The following is a 23670-nucleotide window of genomic DNA, read 5'->3' as shown; positions in this document are numbered from 1 at the left end:
TGTGCCATGCGGATGGCCACGTCACCCATGTCCACGTCACGTCACCCACATGTGGGCTTGTAGCATAATCAGTTTCTATTTGATGCACTTGAAGCCTCAGAGGCATGAATACAAAGTGAGCGTGCTTCTTTAAGGGAACTGAACCTCACCTGGGGCGCAGGCCCTCATAGTTTCTAGTTCGCTTAAACTTCAGGTTTTGAATAGTTCAACCTCATTCTGATGCATTCCTCTGTGTAGGATTTGAATCACTGCTATTTCTTCTCTCTTTCAAATGGATCATTAGATTTCCCCTGAGAATAAAACAGCGAAAGAATTCACAGGACCTTCCTTGCTTAGGAGAAAAACAAAGCGACCAGCAATTCTCACCATTAATGCAGTGAGATTCTAAGAAGTGTAAATTTGCTTTTCTCATCAGGATTGAAAATATCCCCTACTCAGGTTTCTTAACTGCTTCGGTGAGAACAGTCATTTTGGTACTTTGGGGACATGAATAGCAAGGCTTGTTCTGTGCAGAGATGACAGTCAAGTGGTTTGAGAGGCAAGAACCTAAAAGATGGTGTCACAATGGTGAACCATTAAACTGGTCACACTTCAGACTGCTTGTGATTCTTCAGTCATTCGTAGTCTCCTTATTTTCAGAAGATCGGGGTTAATATGAGAATCCTTGAGCTTTGTGTGCAATGCAGAGTATTCTTTGCATAACACCAATATATGATACAACTGCAGAGCCTCTGGCAGCCATTTGCAAGCTGTGTACTGCACAGCATGCAGGAGCACAGCTCACGTTCACGTCCTTGCGAATGAGACCCAGGGTCGCCTCTGCAGCTTCCTCACAGCAGTCTTCTATGATAAGTCAAAGACCAAAAAATGTAAGGAGTTAAAGATTACAATTACCACTCAGTCCTACGATCACCAACTCAGATGCCTTCAGAGACATAGCGATGATATTAACGACTCAATAGTTCTTCGTAAAAAGTAGGGTGTGATGGAGTGAGCAGCTATACCACCAAAACCACATTCAAACCTAACATGAGAGAAACAGAAAGGGGGCTGGAGATGCAGCTTGGATAAATTGCCTAGAGCGTGGTCCCCAGCAATAGAAACAAGACGCATGGGATGGAAGAGACACCAGATTTCAGTCCCTTGCTATACAGCATTTGTGACCACCCCCCGCAGAGAGCAGAAGAATGGCCAGCTGATGAACTGCTAAAGTTTGAAACATCTTCACATAGGCACCCTGTCAGAGTCACAACCAACTGCTCCATTCCCATTTCCTACACAGCAGTGAGAGAAGGAAAAGAATAAGTCATTCCAAGATTAGGTACCCAAGGTCAAGTCTTGGATCTAGTAAGAAGAGAAGGAGAGCGAGCAATGGCAGCTGGGTCCTTAGCAGGATGGGCGTTTCCCATCGGCACTGGATGGAGCGCATGGCAGTCAGTAAACTGCTCCTGGGCTTCGCAGCTGAGATAGTGATGTAAAGCTGCGAGCCCAGCCCATCCTGCAGCAAGTGCTGGTCAGACGCATGTCCTTCTTCTCCAGATGGGGACAAAGACATCCTCCGCACTCAGTCCAACTCGAGAATTCTCTGGAAATAGTTTCATGACTTCTAGTTATGCAAAGTAGTCTTAGAGGAGGTGACACGTGTTGCCTGCTTATTACTGTTGTGTCTTGGAGAGCCATTTCATATGTGTATATGTATTACTAATTTCCAAAACTTAGATATTAAAGCATATACATAAACGAAGTCATACTTTATGTATCGAGTCTTTCCTCAATGACTGCCTTAGCCCTACCTCATACTTCCTAGAATAGAAGACCTAAGCCCAAACCTGTTCTCAATTCTAACCTGGATCCTGGTCTACTAATCTCTCTGAGCCTATGTGTGAGTGTGTACATGTGCGTGCGTGTGCATGTATGTGTGTTTGGATTTTGGGTCATGGATGTCCAGTAGAAGAAGTCTACTTTAGTTTTTCAGTCTGGTCACATTAGTTAAGAGTGAGTTGGCTGGGTATTGGTCTTGTTGCTTCTAGCCCTATAAAGTGACTGCTGTCCCTAGAGTGTCTTTATCATCTGCATCCGTATGTTACCCAGCTTTCTGTCACTGGAAAAAAATTACCTGGAAAAAACAACAACTGCCATTCAGCCCTGCAAAAGCTGGACTCATGGTTGCCAGCAAGTAAGAGCCCTTAACAGTCTCCAGACCACACACGCGCGCGCGCACGCGCATGCGCATACACTCTCACGGGCAGAGGATGAGTAGCACTTCCGTCCCACAACTGAGCAGATCATTCATCAATGTGACTGTGCTTTGTGCTGAAAGAGGAGACAGTGGCCAGGGTTCTGCGCCTCTCAGATCAGGTCTCCCACTACTCTAAAGAGAGCTCTGCAAACAGCTCCTTAACTGTGGCCATGGGAAACATTTTGGGCTTTGATGCTCACCATCTCACCAGTGGCCTCAGAGTCCTGAAGTCTGTGGAGTACAGAGGATAGGAATGGGCTGTGTGTCCTAAGAAGGGGTGAGTACAACACCCTTTTTCAGAAGTCTGCTGGGTCCCCAGGGAGTGGAAATGAGTTGCCATCTGCTGGTTACTCTCTTAGTGCTATACCTTTCTTTCTTTTTTTTTTTAATTTATTTTTTTATTAGGTATTTTCCTCGTTTACATTTTCAATGCTATCCCAAAAGTCCCCCATACCCACCCCCCCAATCCCCTACCCACCCACTCCCCCTTTTTGGCCCTGGGGTTCCCCTGTACTGGGGCATATAAAGTTTACAAGTCCAATGGGCCTCTCTTTCCAGTGATGGCCGACTAGGCCATCTTTTGATACATATGCAGCTAGAGTCAAGAGCTCCGGGGTACTGGTTAGTTCATATTGTTGTTCCCCCTATAGGGTTGCAGTTCCCTTTAGCTCCTTGGGTAATTTCTCTAGCTCCTCCAATGGGGGCCCTGTGATCCATCCAATAGCTGACTGTGAGAATCCACTTCTGTGTTTGCCAGGCCCCGGCATAGTCTCACAAGAGACAGCTATATCTGGGTCCTTTCAGCAAAATCTTGCTAGAGTATGCAATGGTGTCAGCGTTTGGAAGCTGATTATGGGATGGATCCCTGCATATGGCAATCACTAGATGGTCCATCCTTTCGTCACAGCTCCAAATTTTGTCTCTGTAACTCCTTCCATGGGTGTTTTGTTCCCATTTCTAAGAAGGGGCAAAGTGTCCACACTCTGGTCTTCATTCTTCTTGAATTTCATGCATTTAGCAAATTGTATCTTATATCTTGGGTATCCTAAGTTTCTGGGCTAATATCCACTTATCAGTGAGTACATATTGTACGAGTTCCTTTGTGATTGGGTTACCTCACTCAGGATGATGCCCTCCAAGTCCATCCATTTGCCTAGGAATTTCATAAATTCATTTTTTTTAATAGCTGAGTAGTACTCCATTGTGTAAATGTACCACATTTTCTGTATCCACTCCTCTGTTGAGGGGCATCTGGGTTCTTTCCAGCTTCTGGCTATTATAAATAAGGCTGCTATAAACATAGTGGAGCATGTGTCCTTCTTACCAGTTGGGACATCTTCTGGATATATGCCCAGGAGAGGTATTGCGGGATCCTCCGGTAGTACTATGTCCAATTTTCTGAGGAACCGCCAGACTGATTTCCAGAGTGGTTGTACAAGCTTGCAATCCCACCAACAATGGAGGAGTGTTCCTCTTTCTCCACATCCTTACACCTTTCTTTGTCTTGTTTCTTTGGTCCTTCGGCACTCAGGGTTGTGGGTAGAACTGAGGATAAAGACTATCAGGCAGGTAGCCTGATATTTTCTGTTTTTATGCATGTGCATCTGCGTAAGTTTCTATGGCCTGCATGCATGCAGGTACTCACAGATGCCAGAGGATGCCACACCCTCTATAAGTGTAGTTAAAGGCAGTTGTGAGCCTCCTGTTGTGGGTACTAAACACTGAACCCAGGTCCTTTGGGAGAGTAGTCAGTGCTCCTAACTGCTGAGCCATCTCTCTCCGTAACTATGTCTTTAGCTATTATAAATACTTTAGACTTACACTAGTCTATTAACTCCTACCCTTCAACAATTTGGGATCATTTTCTCTCATTATTAAAAAAAAAAAAAAAGTAGGGTAGATCTGGGCATGGTAGAATACCTTTAATTTCAACCCACTTTAATTTCAGAAAACAGAGGCAACCAGATCTCTGTGGGTTCAAGGCTAAGACAGGTAGTCCTAAATAGTGAGCCTCTGTCTCAAAATTTCCTCCTCAAAAAGGGAGGTGGGAGTGGATCTGACCCAAAAGGACTATTGACAAAAGGTACCTGTCCCCAGGGTATAGAGCCTCATTCTTAGTGGTGCCACCAAGCGCAGAGGCCACAGCAAGATCATGTAGCCTTTTTTTCAGGCAGCTTTTATAGAACTATAAACATGTGGTTTAGGACCTGCAGAGAAGCAATAAGACTGCCATGGTTATCTTTGAATGGCCCCTGTCACTTGTGATGCCATGAAAAGCTCTTAATGCTAAGGCACAGGGAGCTAGAGAGATGGCTCAGAGGTTAAGAGCACTGACTGCTCTTCTGAAGGTCCTGAGTTCAAATCCCAGCAACCACATGGTGGCTCACAGCCATCCATAATGAGATCTGATGCCCTCTTCTGGTATGTCTGAAGACAGCTACAGTGTACTAATTTATAATAAATAAATCTTTGGGCTGGAGTAAGTGGGGCCGACCAGAGCAAGCAGAGGTCCTAAAATTCAATTCCCAGCAACCACGTGATGACTCACAACCATCTGTACAGCTACAGTATACTCATATACATAAAATAATAAATAAATAAATCTTTTTTAAAAATGCTAAAGCACAGGGTGCCTTCTGCCTTCAGCCTGCATGAGCCTGTAGAGGAAGAGGATATTCTAGTGGGACACAGTGAGAAAAGCAAAGCACTCACCCACCCCTGAGCACTCACCCAGCCCTTCCAGCTCCCCTGTTCACCAGCACTCACCTGAAAAAACATAAAGGGGAGGGAGCCATTGGACAGAGCACAGTCTGGACCTCTGTGTGTGAAGGCTCAAGCAGTCAACCTCCTTGGACTATTTCCTCAAACATTTAGCATTCGTTAAACAAACATTCATCCAGGCCCTATCATGCACCAGGAAGGACCATTCTAGGATCTGGGTGATTGTCACTTGTAGAAAACAGCAGGGAAAGTGAAAGAGAGGAGAGAGCCATGCAATGTCCCGTCATGGATACTGAGATCTTAAAACAGGAAAGTCAAGAAAGGCCTGTGGCAAGGGTGACTTCAGATGACACATAGGTAGAAGGTGAAGGATCAGCCATGTTGGCAGCTGGAAAATCAGTGGGTGAGCGAGGAAGTAGGGCAGACGAGTAACAGAGAAGGGTCCAGTGACTGAAAGTCCCAAATGCCTGACATAGTACCAAAGGAAGGGTGGCATGGAGCCACATTCATTCTGTCAGAGAGGTGATAAAGCCAGACTGTGACCCTACTAAACACTTGGCCTTTGCACAGAATAAACAGAGAAGCCACTGGGGAGTTTCACAAGAGGTTATTCTGATGTCTGTGTCGTGTACATGTACATAGATGAAGGCCCAAGGGAGAACCAGAGTAGAGATAGACCCTGGTGTAGTTAAGACCTGGCATGAGGGTACTGGCAGTGGCACAGACGTACATTAGTGCCAGATGCTCCAAAGACAGTGAAAGAATAGTGTTACCATTAGCTGAGATCAGTTGAGTGAGTAAGATTGTAGGTGCAGAGGGTTGGTCAGGACTGGGGAATCCTGTGTGTGTATGAAGTTTGAGGTGCCTGTTGGCATCCAAGCAGAAGCATTTATTGTCAGGTTTTATATGCCCATTAAATCCATGGGCAAAATCTAACCCAGAGTTAGGAATTGGAACATCGGAGGATTGAAGGCCATTCAGCAAGTAGATGCGGATGCTGCCTGTGACTTCGTTGAGCACTTGGCAGGCAGATGCAGTTGAAGCGGAAAACAGACCCACCTGTGTTCCACAGGAAAGAATGCCTCGTTTCAGCTGACTGTAAGGCTGCTCTAATTAAAGCAAGCAGAGAACGGGGCCAGGAGCTGGGGGGAAATAGCTTATCTGTCAGATAGGGAAAGACTCCAGCATGCTTGCACACCACGGCCAACAGTGCCAAAGTTTGCCACACCCACTTTCCCTTCCCTTCCTGGACACACAAAGAAAAGCTACACTCATAACCAAGTAGGCCGTGTGGCTGAGTGCAGCCAGTGGCGTGATGATGGGCTAATTTGTCACTTCTACTCTGAGGCTGCTAAAAGTAGGTCTGGATCCTTTTTCCCATCAATGAAGGTGTCCAAGAACTTAGAGAAGCTGAAGCCTGAATCCCTGAGTCACGTTGGAGGACAACCATCTGGCTCAAAACACTACTTTTATTTTTACAATTTCATAAGTATATACCATGTATTCTAATTATATTCAGCCTCCATGAGCCTCTTCTCATCCCTCTTCTTTTCCCCTCTGAGCATAAGATGCTACCCACTTCACCCCACCAGCAATCATTAACAGTCATTGTCTCCTCAGGAAGAACGGGGCCTCATGAAACCTCCTCGAGTCATGAGGAAGGGTTGGAGGACCCACCCTTGTGCGGATCTCCATCGGCCGTGTCGTATCTGGACGGCAAAGATGCTTCCTCATCATCTGACATTTACATTCTTTCTACTCCCTCTTCTCCTGTGTTCCTTGAGCCTTGAGGGGTTGGGTTAGGTGTCCCAGGTAAAGCTATGCACTCATCCGTCACTCACACCCAGCACTATGACCAGATGCAAGGACTGTATTCGTAGGTGCCTTCTGCAAACAGGAACCTCTCTATTTCATCAGATCACATTCTGACAGGAGTGCTGAGCCATTCAAACGGAGTGGTCTAGTTAGGCAAAGTAGAGCAGACCTGTAAGATCACTTGAACCCAGCTAGGCAATAGTAAGGCCTCCATCTCAAAAAGAAAAGGAAGAAAAAAAAAATCTTTGATTTGTAACTACAGTAGAGCTAAACAACCCCAATATTCAAGCTAATGGAAACTTTCCAGAAGAAGATTGATTGATTGATTATGTAGGAAACAAAACAAATGTGGGTACCCAGGAGAAGGTGGAATCTACTGACCAAGGAGCAGACTCAACTCTGCCAAGTATAGCCTTCTCTGAGTGGTGGGGCAGACCTGCATGATTGCTCTGTGAGTCTAACCCTATGTTACAGGTTTCTGTCCTTGAGATTTTCTAGGTTCATGCTGGAGTGAGAGAAAAATAGTGTGGCTGGCCAGGAATTGAGGGGAGATGCTTGGGTTGGGAAGCAGAAAAAGATCGTGGAAATGGGAGGCAAGCCTATCCAGGAAAGGAACTGCAGAAAAGGCACCAGGGCAAGTGTGCGGCTCACTTTTGTCAGCACCCCTAATTCTAAGATGTCTTGCATGTTCAAAGGAGACAGAGCAAAGGAGCCTAGAGGACAGTGGGGACACAATGGGGACACAGTAACCCAGAACACAGGCATAGCAGGCAAGATACAGACAGATCATAGCTCCTTAACTGCTTCTGGGTTTATAGTCCTGAGAAAATCATTTCGTTTAATGCCCTCGATTTCAGTGTGAGTATGCAGAGGGTAGGCAGTGCTAGATCCCAGCGTGACAGGCAGGTTGCCATTCAGATTAATGAAACATGATATGCTCAGCTTCTTGGAAGACTGGTGCTATAGAAACAGTAGGTGTTATTATTGCCATAAAAGGAAAGAGCAGCCCTCTCTGGTGAAATGGCTCTTAGCACAGAATCCTCATTAAAAGCTGTGGTGCAATTTTCCAAGTTGCATTAGTGAGACTTGGCAATGGATGAAAAAAAAAAAAAGAAAGAAAAGCAAATAAATAAGGAGGCAAAATATTCCGAGCAACGAGTTGCAGGCCAGTGGGAAGGAAGGTTCCGAGAGTTAGAATCAAGTGATGGTGGTTCTGAAATGCCTGAAGGGAGAATTTATTTATAGTAAGGCAAAGGTGACTTCCAGCCCTGAAATGGGGCCGCAATCTCAATGGGGGTGAAGGAAAGCTAAGCCATGCGCTGGCAGGGAGCTCAGGCTACTGTGGCTCTCTCTCTGGAGGCCTTAGGATGCTGGTGACAGCAGGGAGGGAGGGCCAGTGCGGACAGCCACAGTGACATCTAATTTTAAATGAGACACATAAGCTGTTTTCAAACCTGTTGCTTTTTTTTTTTTAATCCCGAGGCTGCTGCATCCTATTTAAAGAGACTTTCAGAGATGCTCTTCTTCTGGCAATGGCACGGCTTGAACATACCAAAAAGCAAGACCCACATAAAACATATTTTTAAGTGACCTGATTTCAAAGGCATCTTTAAAGATTCTTTGCATTACACTTGTTTATTCTTGATATAAAATGACCACAGTGATTAGCATTTGATACGGATTTGTAACAAGGCTTTGAACCATAGTGGCGTGCAAATTAAATTTTGTAAATTAATGTATGTATTAGTTCACTTTTAAACCCTTCTTTATGTACGAACAAAATATCCCTTACATTTCTTTCTTTCTCCTATAATGGAGACTCTTAGCTGTTTCAATTAAAGTTAATAATAGCTTTTAAGACAAAGTTCAGAGCTATAAAGTTCCTCGCTTGATCAGCAATCATAACTATTATTTTGTCATATTTAATCATAGGACCCAGGCCTCTAACAGAGTATTTAATTAAACTTTTAATTCGTGATAAGAAGTTAAATAGCACTTGAGAGAGTTTTGAAAAATTATTTCACTTCCCAACCAGATTATAAAAAAAAAAAAAAAAAAACGTGAGAGGTGTGATCGGGAGACAGCGGCTGGCAGCCAGAGAATTGTAGGGCATGTCAGCATGGGCTGGCAATAAGCCACTGTCCAATTAGCATGGCTTCATGGCTGCCGACTAATCACTCCTGAGTGGATGGGTGAGTCATTTGTGATGTAGTGGCTCTCTATTTGATCCAGCGCTGCTGAGAATAGCTTTCTTATCCCTATTACCGCCTGTCCCACCTTGCCAATGGAAGTGTGAGCTGTGTAGGCTAAACGCCGAATGGAGGAGACACTGAGATTGTGTCTCTCATTTCTCTTTGCTTCCTGAAAACTGAGATTGTAATTAAACTGGGAAAGCATGGTGTGATTTGTTTTGAAGTGAGTCACAAAAACACACTCTCCACACAAAAACATTCAAAGGTTGGAGTCCTGGGGCCGTTTTTGTTCTGTCTTTTCTTTGGCAGTTTTAACATCTGGCACAGGTTGGAGGATATCAATAAAGTTACCTAATAATCTTAGTGGATTCACATCCCGTTCAAAGCTTGGAATGTCACCAGACTGCTGCAGGTTTTGGCTCTATTGTAAGGATCTTTGCAGTGTTTCTTGTGTGCAGCAGGCTAGGTGAACAGCTGTAAACACAGAAAGCCATCGAAGGACATCCTTCTCATGGTGTGAACACCGGGGTTCTTGGTAGGATGGACACACTGTGACCCAGGAAATTAATTCCGGGATTTTAAAATTGAATCTATCATATCTAAGCATGGAGTGATGGAGTCAGGTTAAAAAGAAAGTGATTTCATTTCTCAGGAGCACAGGAGGAACATAGACCTTATGCGCACAAATTGCTAATGCCAACCATTTGAGTTATTTGTTTTAGTCCTTAACCAAACCCTCGGGCTCCGTAGGCCACATAAAGGATTGGTTTGGTTTATTTTGAAAGTTGGAGCAATTATGCATTGGCACTCTTGGCTTCCTGTTACCCCAGACGTGATCCTTTTGTCCCCATTAACTTGGTACATATAGTAACATTCATCACTTTGCCATAGACATCTGACATTTGTTGAAAGTCTCTTTAACTGACATTGGGCCACTTTCAAGCTAGCTGGTGATGCTGTGCGCTTTCCTGACTGAGATGGACTCCCATGCACAGTCTGGGGAGGCCTGGGTGTGGAAAGCTAATGCATTCAGCACCCTAGGTGGGTCAGAGCCAAGCCTCCAACATGAGCACATTTTTTGACTGACTGGCAGCAGAGAGCAATACTGACGGCTGTTCCCAACCGAGCCAAAACGTTGGCCCAAGAGTGAAAAGAAACGCTGGGCGGTGGCCATGAGAGGTTCCCAAGTTTAGAGAAAATCTACAAAGAATGGAGGTCAATCGCAGGCTTCTACCGCATTAAAGTCACCACATTAATTCTATATTTTCTTTATAAAAGATAGTAGTACTAAATGTCACTGCTATTCATGTTTCCTTTTTATTTCTAAACCATCTTTTTGTTCCTTTGATTTCTTTTTGTTATTTTTCTTTCTATTCAAAACTAGATGATTGATTGATTATTCTTCCTAAAAGTGAGAGAGATGACATCGTGATGACATCATTGCTGAAAGCAGCATCAGCAGCCGGAGCTGAATGGAGCAGAGCAGATTCGTATGCATAGTGGCTACACTTGTGTGTCAGGCCGTGCCGAGTGGCACAAGACAGAGTGGGTGGATATGGATCACTTTAGGAAGCTGAAGTACTGCATGTCCTAGCAGACACACAGCCTGGGCTCAGTCCTCAGCAGCACTGAAGGGGGTGAGGGGTTCCCAAGAGCTCCTTCTGATGTCTTATGGATTCTCCTTTACAGTTGTTTTGCTCGTTTTGAATGAGAAACGTAGAGAAGGAAGGAACATCGCTACAAGGAAAGGAGATGAGCTGCCAGCTGGCCTCAAGGGCCTCACTGTGGCCATTTGAAGGGATTTAGCATTTGTGCTGTCATTCCTTCTTGCTGAGTTCTTTATACTGTGTGTGGGTAGTCTTTGTGACTCTTGCATCTGCAAGTGGACCTGCAGACTGACCCATGCCTGACAATAAGACGCGACAGAAAGATGACAAGCATGTCCCTCTAATATTTGGGATGAGGTAGAATCCCATCTTCATAAAAACACACATACTTGGACTCTTCCCTTTGCTGTGTGTGTCCCCTTCATCCCCTTCAGCTGTCTCATTGTCAGCTAGGACTTCAAGTAGACCAAATATTAGAACACAAAGAAAGTGGAGAGAGAGTGGACATCGGCATTTTACTCCTGATTTTCCGGGAGATGCTTGAGTTGTTCTGTTTAGGATGATGCCAGCGACGTGCCTCCTGTATATTACCTGTAGTAAGGTGAGACATGTCCCTGTACCATAGTCTCTCTGAAACTTTTACCATGAAGGGGTGGTGGATTTTGTCAAAGCCTTTCTCTGCATCTAATGCGATGATCATGTGGTTTCTGTCCTTGAATCTGTTCATTGGCTGGATTATGTTAATTTATTTACATACTTGAACATCTCTGGAATGAATGCTACTTGATCATGATTGATGATCTTCTTGATGTATGCTTGAATTCAGTTCACAAGTGTTTTTGAGAGTTTTTTCATGTATGCTGATCAGAGATATTGACCTATAGTTTTCTTCTTCTTCTTCTTCTTCTTCTTCTTCTTCTTCTTCTTCTTCTTCTTCTTCTTCTTCTTCTTCTTTTTTGTCTTGTCAGTTTTGGTATCAGGAGAATGATGGTATTGTAAAAGGAATTTAGATGTTCCTTTTCTATCTTCTGGAACAGTTTAAGGGGTATCTGGAGGTCTGATGGAATTCTCCGCTGACTCCCTCTGGGCCTAGGATTGTTTTAGTTGGGAGATTCTTAATTACTTTGATCTCATTGAACATTGTGTATCTAGCAGTGGCTCTCAACCTTCCTAGAGCTCTGGAGTTTTAATACAAGTTCCTTATGTTGTGGCACCCCAACCATAAGATTACTTTGATAGGTTGTGTGTATCTTGAAATTCATCCATTTCTTTTATTTTCCAGCTTGATACAAGATAGATTTTTAAAGTATGTTTTTATAGTTCTCTGATTTTCTTCCATGTCTATCGTAATGTCTCCCTTTATCATCTCTTTGTTTTTGGTTTAACCAAAAGTTTATCAATCTCATTAATCTTTCAAAGTACCAACTCTTTGTTTCATTGATTTTTTTTTTTTTACTGTTTTCTTCATTTTTGTTTCATTAATCTCAACCATAATTTTGGCTATCTCTTCCTACCTACTCTTTTCTTTCTTTCCTTCTTTTTTTTTTTTTTCCCCGAGACAGGGTTTCTCTGTGTAGCCCTGGCTGTCCTGGAACTCACTCTGTAGACCAGGCTGGCCTTGAACTCAGAAATCTGCCTGCCTCTGCCTCCCATGTGCTGGGATTAAAGGCGTGTGCCACCTCGCCCAGCCCTACCTATTCTTTTTGAGTGTTGGTTGTTGCTGTTCTTCTAGGGCCTTCAGTTGCATCATTTAGGTGTTACTTTAAGATCTCTGAAATTTTTTTGCATTTAGGAATGTCGTGCTAAAGTTTTCCTCTTACAACTGCTTTCATTGTGTCCTATAGACTTTGGTACATTTTGTTTTGATTTCATAACTTAAAACTTACAAGAATTTTTTAAATTCCTTCTTGATCTCCTCCTTCCTCCAATTTTGGTTCTATGTTATAGTGTTCTGCTTCTGTGAATTTGTATTCTTTCTGATTTTCTTTTGTTACTGATATTCGGCTTTAATCCATGGTGGTCAGATAGAATATAGGGTGTGATTTCAGTTTTCTTGTATTTGTGAGGCTTACTTTGTGTCCTAATATATGGTCTGCTGTGGAGAAAGACCCATGGGCTGCTGAGCACAACATGTGTTCCTACTGATTGGGTGGGAGCGTTAGGCCCATTTAATATGATGTCATTGAACTCTAGAGTCTAACTTTTTTCAAATGACCTGTCTATTGATGAGAGTGGCTGTACTGGCTAGTTTTGTGTCAACTTGACACAGCTGGGGTTATCACACAAAAAGGAGCTTCAGTTGAGGAAATGCCTCCATGAGATGCAACTGTAAGGCATTTTCTCAATTAGTGATCAAGGGGGAAAGGCCCCTTGTCAGTGTGACCATCTATGAGCTGGTAATCTTGGTTCTATTAGAGAGCAGGCTGAACAAGCCAGTAAAGAACACCCCTCCATGGCCTCTGCATCAGCTCCTGCTTCCTGACCTGCTTGAGTTCCAGTCCTGACTTCCTTGGTGATGAACAGCAGCATGGAAGTGTAAGCCGAATAAACCCTTTCCTCCCCAACTTGTTTCTTGGTCATGATGTTTGTGCAGGAATAGAAATCCTGACTAAGACAGTGGCTTATTGAAATCAATCATCCACTATCACTGTGTTGAGGTAGATAAGTCTTCAGTTTTAAGTCTTAAAGTGTTTCTTTTATGAAGTTGGATGCTCCTGTGTTTGATACATATATGTTTAGGACTACAATGTACTGCTTGATTTTTCCTTCAATGAGTATTTAATGTCCCTCCATATCTCTTCTGACTAGTGTTGGTGTGAATTCAATGTGTCAGATATTAGAATGGCTAAACCTGTTTGCTTCTTGGTTTCATTTTCTTAGAATACCCTTTCCCATCTTTGTTATTCTAAGGTAGTGTCTAGTGTGGATCATGAGGTGTGTTTCTTTTTTTTTATGTTATAATCTTTTTTTAAATATTTTTTATTACGTATTTTCCTCAATTACATTTCCAATGCTATCCCAAAAGTCCCCCATACCCTTCCCCCCTCCACTTCCCTACCCACCCATTCCCACTTTTTGGCCCTGGCATTCCTCTGTACTGGGGCATATAAAGTTTGCATGTCCAATGGGCCTCTCTTTCCAGTGATGGCCTACTAAGCCATATTTTGATACATATGCAGCTAGAGTCAAGAGCTCCGGGGTACTGGTTAGTTCATAATGTTGTTGCACCTACAGGGTTGCAGATCTCTTTAGCTCCTTGGATACTTTCTCTAGCTCCTCCATTGGGGGCCCTGTGATCCATCCAATAGCTGACTGTGAGCATCCACTTCTGTGTTTGCTAGGCCCCGGCCTAGTCTCACAAGAGACAGCTATATCAGGGTCCTTTCAGCAAACGCTTGCTAGTGTATGCAATGGTGTCATCGTTTGGAGGCTAATTTTGGGATGGATCCCTGGATATGGCAGTCTCTAGATGGTCCATCCTTTTGTCTCAGCTCCAAACTTTGTAACTCCTTCCATGGGTGATTGTTTCCAATTCTAAGAAGGGGCAAAGGCAACAAAAAGATGGATCCAGTTTTCTGACCCATTATGTTCAGCTTGCATCTCATTATTGGGTAGTTGAAGCCATTAATATTAAGTTATTTTTAAACAATGCTAATTAATTCTCAATTAACGGACATGAGAAATATATACACACAAATAAATGAAATTTTAAAATTCAAAACCATTACCCGGGCGTTGGTGGCGCACGCCTTTAATCCCAGCACTCGGGAGGCAGAGGCAGGCGGATTTATGAGTTCAAGGCCAGCCTGGTCTACAGAGTGAGTACCAGGACAGCCAGGGCTACACAGAGAAACCCTGTCTCGAAAAAAAAAAAACAAAAGAAAAAAGAAAAATATTTCAAAACCATTACGGCAAATAATTAGTGAACACTAGTGTAATACCAAGGCAAGCCAAGGTTCAGATCCTCCCTCTGTCTCTCCCTTCCTCTCTTCTTCCTTGACCCCCCAGTCACAAGGAGAAAGTCGGATCTGTACACTGAAGCATCAGAGTCAGACGTGACGGTGATCTGGCTTCTGCCACCCCAGTGACCACCAGGGTTGATTCAGCTGACCTGGCTGGCTAGACGTTGTCCCCTTTTCTACTCACTGGTCCACTTGTGTCTCTCCCAAAACTGCATACTCATTCTAAGAGGGCTCCCTTACCTGAGAAAGGACCATTCTTCAGTCAAGGGTTTATGGGTAGCTGCACTCCCCTGCTAGAACCTCCAGAGAAGCTCCAAGGACCTGACTGTCTTCATGCTAAGTCAGGCATCTATTGATCTGTGCTTCTTTCCTAGTGGATTAACTGGTGTTGTGTCTTGTGGTACAAATGTCCACGAAATGCGCATAATCTCCAGCGTATAACTTGATCTCTTAACACCTTTAGATGAATTGCCAATTGGACAACACTGAGGATTAGAAGAAGAAACTTAACACCATGAAAAAGCAACAGGACAAATCTAGAGACATTCTACAAAACAAGAAGCCGGATTTTCCCCCAGGAAATAAGTGGCCTGGGAATGGGTCTGGCCAGATTAAACAGAATGTAAGGGCCTCAGACAGTAGAAGCAATAACTCGTGCTGTGGTGAGGGCTGGGATGGACAATGCAGTGGTAAAAGACATTGCGGGAGAGCTGGAAAAACTCAATTAGGATCTGTGCATTTGATGAGAGGTGATGAAGGGGTAGGTTCATGGAGGAACAATTTCATGTTCAGTATGAGCTCAGCCTGATTAGGAACTACGGATCTGAGTGTGTGCACAAGTACACAGGGGGGTGACCCAGAAGGGCATGCTGAAGTGTGAAGTGCTACGGTGTTGAAATGCTGAATGGTGGGAAAACAATGGATGTTTTGTTTGTCTGCATTTTCTAACACCCTACCATGCCCACTGTTTAATTTATGAAGTAATAACACAGGCTTATTAGAAGAAAAGGAAGATGAGGTGAAGTATGATGCATAGCACTGGAAACATAGAAATGTAGTGTGGCTTCCTGTGTGTTTTCAAAGGTTCTCCCGTGCATGGGTTTTGTTCCAGAGGTGTGTGCCGCCATCTTTCCTGGATCCTTCTTGCTGCCCAGGCCTCTCAAACACTTAAGCGTTGGATCTCAGCTGAATATGTATGTGTCCACAGCCTCAGTAGTTAAATGAAAATCAACCCAAGAGGCAAAGCTAGATTTCTTCTACCCCTTCTGATGTTCAAGTGTAAGAGGTACTGTGTAGCTCAGCAGATAGAGTACTGCCTAGTACACAGAAGGCCTTAGGCTTAACCCCTGATCACCTTCTAACCCTGTGGTGATGGCACACAAGTGTGTCGCCCAGACTACAGAAGTAGGGCAGGAGCATCAGGAGTTCAAAGTCATCCTGGACCCCAGCCAGCACCTGGCCCACGTGTGCTACATGAGACCCTCTCTCAAAACGACTCCCACAGCGGAGGAAGGCAGACCATTGTTCTTTCTTGATCTATGAGAGGAGAGGGCTCAACATCTGTGAGATCCCTTGGTGGATAGAAGTGCTTGCTGCCAAGTCTGATGGCTTGAGTTCAACCCTTGGGTGGAGTTCACCCACGTGGTGAAAGACAGACAATTCCTGAAAATTGTCTTCCAAAGTGCAAGCATGAACACAAATAAATAAATGTGGAAAATAACTTCAATGCAAGACCGTGTTTTACCTTTAACTTTGCCTGCAGTGTTGAAACCTTTGCCCCTTTGTATGCCTTCTGGGCTCTTTCACTCTGTCTTGAACACAAGCACGCGAGAGTGCATGCACACACACACTATCTCTCTCCCCTCCGCACCCCCCCCCAGGCCTTTGTAAATAGTGGGTGTTATTTTTAGGGGAGTTCAGGCTCTGACTCAGGGAAGGAAATCATGGCCTTCAGGCAGAAGGTCCTGTGATGGTAAAGAGGGCAGGGAGCTGTGAGGAGCACCTCACCCAGCTGCCTCCCTGGTGTACCTGTCCTGCGATTAAAGGAAAGTTCTTTGTGGATATTTTCAAACACACAAGAATATCTGTACATGTGTGTGCTTTCAGATGTACCTCCACAAGCTCACTCCAGGCTCTGGATGTGTATGGAGTATCTCCAATAGCTGCTGCCTTGAGGATGTGTCAGTCTTTACAGGAATCATTTCACAGATGGCATTTCAAAAAAGAAGCCATTCCCATCCTTAGCTGTGCTTCATTCAATAAAGACATGATAAAGATGCCACCAGGTCCTGGAAGCATCCTTCCTAGATCACAGAGTCCTTGAGGTCCACACTGCCTTCCTCTGTCTCTACCTTGTGCCTGAATCCAGTCTGGGAAGCATGTGCTACATACAGATCTTAGCATCTTGAATGGGATTTCCTTCAGTGTCTCCTGCTTCTCTTTGCAAGAAACAAGGAACAGTAATAAGCATTTTCAATATAAAAATGAACTCATGAATATAATTATATGAATATGTATGCATGTGTGGGTTATAAATAGACATACGTGCACAGGCACCTTTTATTAAAAAATAAAAATAAAATGAAATGAACCAGTGGGAAAGGCCACTGCAGAGTGATTGGACACTGGGTGTGCTGTCACGAGAGAAACTGACGGTACCTTTGAATCCACTGTTGATCTGAGCGTCTTAGATATTCCACAAAGTAAAACCTTTAAAGTATATTTAACAGATAATAATCAACAAACATGAAATTTAAAGACAAATAGAAAAAAATGAACCCACTTTTATTTTTTAGATTTTTGTTAACAACAGAGAAGGAAAATAGATTTCCCTATTTCCCTTTTAAAATTCAGAGCTATTAGCGTATATCATCTGTGGCTCATTCTTTAAGAAAACTAGAATGAACTTTTAAAAATTATCATTGTCACAGAGACAAGGTGATGGGAAGTGTCCTAGATTAGAGGGAGCAAATGCAGTGTATCATCTGGCCTATACTGCAACCCTGAAGGGCGTCCAGAGCAGGTAGAAGCTAAATATAAACTGTGAGAGCTTTGCCTATGGTTTCAACATTGCTTTCTCTGGATAATGTTCTTGTTCTCAGATGCATGGCGAAGTACTTGGAGTTAAAATGTCATAGTGTCAGGACTTACTCTCAGATGGTTGGGGAGGAAGAGGGCGAGATTTCTGTGTGATCTTACATGTACAGATAGATATTTATAAAAAAGAAAAAAAAAGAGGGCATGAAACTTGGCAAAATTTAGCAATTTAGCATAAATCCGTCTCCTTCCAGAATCCCAGATTCACCCCCAGATAAATATAGATGGCGCTGGTGCATCTCTTTCATCTTCTCTGTGAATCAGAATTTTCTGGTTTAACAAAAGGGGGGGTGGTGGGAAAAAATGGAGTTGTGTTGCGTTTGTTTGCTTGTTTGTTTTCTGTAGTGTCGTGGTCTTTCAAGAAGTCCCTCCTGAGCCAAGTCATCAGCTCATGGCTGTTGCCTCTGCAGCTTGAGAGGCTGAGACACAGGGACCTCTTGAGCCTAGGAATTTGAGGTTAGCCTAAGCACCTATTCCCAGCGTGAAGGAGGCTGGGGTGGAAGGAAGGTAGGGCGGGGAGGAGAAGAAGGAAGGGGTGGGAGGGAGAATGGAGGGAGGGGAAGAAGGAACTGAAAGAGGGGGAAGAGAGGTTACAGGAAAAGGGAGGAGGGGAGAAGAGAAATTTCTACTGAGTACCCATGCCATGCCCAGTCGTGTTTTAAGGCTGAGATTTAGCCATGGGGAAACACAGTCAACAGCCACTCTCATGGGCCTATATTTAGCATGTAAAACAAATAAGAAAATGTGATCATTTCAATTACAATAAGTGCTAGAAGCAAAATAAAGCAGAATAATATTACAGATAGTAATTGAGAAAAAAGTGACATCATCTTGTATGTCTAAGGAAGACAGCCTCTTTAACAGGGGTTGGGAAAACTGGACAGCCACATGTATAGAATGGAACCAGAACACTCTCTCTCAGTCTGTACAAAAACAAACAAACAAACAAACAACCTGCAAATGGGTCAAAGGCCTTATTATGTAGTTCATTAAACTCTGAGGGGGGAAAAAATAGGGAAAACTCTGAGATATAGGCATAGACAAAGGCTCAGGGATCAAGGCCAACAGTGGACAAATGGAACCTCGTGAAACTGGAGAGGCTTCTGTACAGCAAGGGAGCTGACTGACTGACTGACTGACTGACTGACAGGCTGACTGGCTGACTGACTGACTGACTGACTGACTGACTGACTGACTGACTGACTGGCTGGCTGGCTGACTGACTGGCTGACTGACTGACTGACTGACTGACTGACTGACTGACTGACTGACTGACAGACAGCTGACTGGCTGACTGACTGACAGGCTGACTGACTGACTGACTGACTGACTGGCTGGCTGACTGGCTGGCTGGCTGGCTGGCTGGCTGGCTGGCTGGCTGACAGTAAATACACAGAGTAAAAGAACTCAGAAAACCACAAGAAATCAAATGGCACCATCAATAAATGAGCTGGTGAAACAAAGTTCTCAGAAGATGAACTACAAATGGCCAGTAAACATGGAAAAAATGTTGAAGCTCACTAGCATTAGAGAAAAGCAAATCTAAACTAAGCTAGGATTCCATGTCACTTACTCAGAATGACAGTCATTCAGTAAACAAATAACAGGGACTCGGGCAAGCTCACTGAGTAAAGCACTTGCCAAATCCTGTTACTGTTGTGTTGCTGTGCAGAAACGTGATGACCCAGGCAGCTTATCAAAGAGAAGCATTTAACTGGGGGTTCACGTACAGTTTCAGAGGACTAGTCAACGGCCTGCATGGCAGTAGTCGGGTGCCTAGGCAGACAGGCAGGGAGCGAGGGCCAGAGGGGGGGGTGAGAGAAGGAAGGATGGAGGGGAGAGAGGGAAACTGGGCATGGCATGCGCTTTCTGAGACCTCAAAGCCCACACCCAGTGACACACCTTCTCCAACAAGGCCATACCTGCTAACTTATCTTAAACCAACTGGGACCAAACCTTAAAATACATGAGCCTTTGGTTGGGTGGGGGATTCTCACTCAAACCACCACACCATGCAAGTTCGAGGTCTTAAGTCTGAATCCCCAGAACCCATGTCGAGCCAGGTGTATGTGTCAGCAATCCCAGTGCTCCTACGGCGATCAGAGAAGCCAGCATGGTGGCAGGGAGCAAGAGACTATCTCAAACGAAATAAAAGACAAGGACTGATCCCCATGTTTCTCCTCTGACCTCCATATATGCAAGGTGGGATGCATGTGCCCACGTGCATGTGTGTGCACACACATGTGCTCGTGTGTGTGTGTGGTGTGTGCGTGCGTGTGCATGCACACACACACATGAAGGAAGGGAGGGAGAGATTGAGAGAGAGAGGAAGGAAGGAAGGGAGGGAGGGAGGGAGGGAGGGAGGGAGGGAGGGAGGGAGGGAGAAAAGAAAGAAAGAAAGAAAGAAAGAAAGAAAGAAAGAAAGAAAGAAAGAAAGAAAGAAAGAAAGAAAGAAAGACTGTTAGCATCTCCTTTCAAATGGAAGCGTTAAATGCAGAGTTGAGACTTGCCTGCCAAGGGCCAAGGACAGAAAAGGATACAAGTAGTGGCTACTGTGATAGTCCAGGAAAAAGGTAGTTGGCACAAAGGAAGACTGCAAAGAGAGAGAGAGAAGAATCCAGAATAACTGTTGATTAGACAGTTGTGACTTACCAGTAACTGACATGGAAAAATCTATACAAGAAGCAGGTGGGAAAAGAGACAAACAGTTGGGTGGACTTTCTGCAAAGGGCTCCAGTTGCTTAGGACCTAAGGCCAACAAATGACAGACTCGTGGCTGCATAACTAACTCGTGGCTAACAGAGGTAAGAAACAAAGTCATCCAGCAGAGGGATGAAGCAGGTCCCAGGTTCTGCTAGCTATCTCACAATAGGATCATTAGAGTGCCTTATAAAAACCTTGTCATGGAACTTTTCAGTTTACAAATTAACTCACTGAAAGTTGGTGTCTGCCAGCTCAGAGGGAAAATGTTAACTTCCAAGCTGCAGTGACTTTTGCTCGGGCTCCCACTCCCCGTACAGAGCGTATGAGGGGGCTCACCCTGCTCGTGGTGCTGATGGGAGCAAGAGTGATGCTGAAGATGTGGCCCTGTTCACAGTGACACGTGACATGGAATTAATGGACGCAGCCCTGCAAGGTTCAGCCAGAGTGTAACAGTGGTTCCCAGACATTTTTTGCCAGTGACCTCTGATGTGTCACTAAGTTTCACAAGTGGCCTTTCCTTTTTTTTTTTAAGCCAATTTTCTCTCTGTTCTTTGCCCCAAAAACAGCTCTGTGAGAGACATACATTCTAAGCATATTTTGTTCCTCAAGAGCACGCCCCGGCAGCTTTGACACATTTGTTAGCATTCCTTTGCCTCTTCTGCTCGCCTGCCCTCCGAGATTCTGCAGTCTGCTCTTAAAATAATGCCGACCTATTTATTCAGATCCTTGCCCCACTCCCACCCCCAACCCCTCAAAAAAAAAAAAAAGAAAAAAGAAAAAAAAGAAAGAAATGCCAAAGGCTTTTCATGTGAATTCTTCAGGAATGGCTGAAGTTCTACAGACTGGTGTGCTCAGAATAGAGACTTGACAACAAGGGCCTGTAGGAGGTGCTCATGGCAGACACAGTGGCCTTTGAACCCTCTGCCTGGAGAGCCTTGTTTCTGCAGCTGTGTTTTATTAGGTACAGTGTCAGGCTGCCACGGTGAAAAAGTTCTAGAAATCTGAACATCTTGAAGTCAGAGTAAAGGCTTCTGAATCCAAGTGTGGTAGTAAACACACGTAATTCCAGCACTTACAAGACTGAAGTGTAGTGTCACGCGTTCTGGGTCAGCTAATAAGAAAGGGGGCTTGTTGTTGGCAGGGGATTAGTTGTTGTTTGTTGTTGTTTGCTGCTGCTGCTGCTGCTGCTGCTGTTTTAGGAAATCATGATTGTCTGGCCATCCCAGCATTTTCCCATGCCCTGTCTTAGAGAGCTGATGGCCAGCTTCAGTCCTAATGTGGCCATCTATGATCAAAGGCCAACGTCAACATCAGGTCCTTTCTCTGCCAACTGAAATGTGAGGCCTTGGCTGATCGTCTGCTTCAATTTTGTGTTTAGAGTTTGCATTCAAATCCATCGTTTAGACCTGGAAGAACTACCTAGAAATCCCAGCTTGCAAGGGCAAGCTGCTGGCTCAGAACAAATAACTAAACAGGAGCTAGAGTCGGAGACATCCAGACAGGGAGCTCTTAGGATCCAGAAACATGCCTGGAACCTTTACCTCATATAGAACTGTGTCCTCAAGCCCTGCCCTGTCTTCATTGCACTTGTGGGACATCAGCACGCGTTTTAAACTGTGTTTTAGACCGTGCCCTTCACCCTCCCTCACTTGCTCACCGCCCTCCCCTTCTGCTTACAGTTAGATCTGGTTTCTTTCCCTGTTGCTATCAAAGATTTCAGTATCGCCTGGCCCCATCCTCAGATGTGTCCAGGAAACGATTGACATGGATGAGGTGGTTAATGTGAAGGACTGCCAAGAGATTATTAAAAAGGAAAGGCTTTGGGCCTTTATCCTCCTACCACTTCAAGGTATATAGAATCTCAGGGTGTGTACAGCATTTACAATATTTCTAAATGGCTCAGTCATTATGTCAAGCCCAGGAAAATACAAGCTAGGGCCTGCTGCTAACCGTGGCCTGTGTGACTGACTGCACTTGCTCACCCAGCAGGTCTAAATAGAAGGTTTGTTCAGGGAGGGAAACTAATACCTGAAAGTAATGCCTTACAAATGTCTTGAGACTGAGACAACTCAGCCTGGGTTATTTGATTTTAAGGCTCTGCGGTCAAACAATTGAATTTCTATTGACTAGGAACGATGGCCTTTGAAGACGAGGAAACCACTGCCACCTTCACTTTTTCCTGCTGCCTGGCACTAGCCTGACAAAGCTCCTTGTGTTCTCTGCCCCTGCCTCCTCTCTAATCTTAGCAGACTGGTTGAACTGGGACCGCATTCCAGCCTAAGGTAGCTTGGTAGAGCTGTCTTTCGTATGCTTATTGGAGAGTTAGTTAGGGAAGTTTATTTTGTCAACTCACTAGTTGGTATCTTTACCAGTGGTATCCTGGAGTAAATGAAAACATTATCAAGTTTTCCGTCTTCAGATTCCTTCGTGTGCAGATGGTTTAAGGAGTATTGGAACTCAACTGTGTCTTGATTCTTGAGTGATGAGCCGAGGAATGTCGGAGATTAGAGGGTAACAAGGCACGTTAGGACACAAGATGAACTCCACGCTTCTTTTATATGGATTTTATGTTCCTTTTGGCATTATTTTTTTTTTGTCTGACTGATTTTTTTGTTTGATCGGTTGTTTTGATTTTTCCCTTTTGTGGTTTGTTATTGTTTGAAAGAGAGAAAAAAGCATAAGATTGGGTGGGTAGAGAGGTAGGGAAGATTTGGGAAGAGTTGGAGGAAGGGGAAACACCATCAAAATACATTGTAAAAAATATTTTTTAATTTAAAGGGCCTGGAGATTTGGCTCAGTGGTTAAGAGCACTGACTGTTCTCCCAGAGGTCCTAAGTTCAATTCCCAGCAGCCACATGGCGGCTCACAGCCATCTGTAATGAGATCTCCATCTCAATTCAGCCTAGGACTGTGTCGCCTTTCCCGGAACCTGCCTGAGTTAGGATTCTCCTGCCCTGTCCTTTTGTGTTGAGTTTTTTCTCATCCCACTATAGGATTTTACATCAGTTTTTGTTCAATTCAGTCTATGCATTTGCCTAATGACATCAGCCTGGGGACCCCATTAGGGATCTCTATTCTGCCTGCCTGAGTAGCTCTCCAGTCGCTATAAACATGTTTAAGTCCAAGAGAGAAGCTAAGCAAAACAAGGTAGCAGGGAAAGTTGGATCACACGGGTAACACTTCTCCCAAGTTGGAGTTGACCCCACTCCACCAGCCAGTGGCTCATGGCTTGATTTTCCTGTCACCCGGGCCTTGTTCAGAGTGAGCTGGCAGGTGTTAGTCGCCAGGCTGGATTCCCGGGGTGACATTTCCACTGCGTTCTCCCCTCCCCGCAG

At 44.4% G+C, this 23670-nt stretch overlaps 1 protein-coding gene across 3 annotated transcripts in view; it reads left to right on the top strand.

Annotated features, from left to right (window-relative positions):
• Bach2 (BACH transcriptional regulator 2) overlaps nt 1-23670 on the top strand; it is a 345285-nt gene that overhangs the window by 260110 nt on the left and 61505 nt on the right. The window lies entirely within an intron of this gene.

The sequence above is a fragment of the Mus caroli genome, unplaced genomic scaffold (assembly GCF_978045245.1).
Source record: "Mus caroli unplaced genomic scaffold, Mus_caroli_1 scaffold_6, whole genome shotgun sequence".
NCBI classification, from domain to species: Eukaryota; Metazoa; Chordata; class Mammalia; order Rodentia; family Muridae; genus Mus; species Mus caroli.
This window is presented reverse-complemented; position numbering and strand designations above follow the sequence as displayed.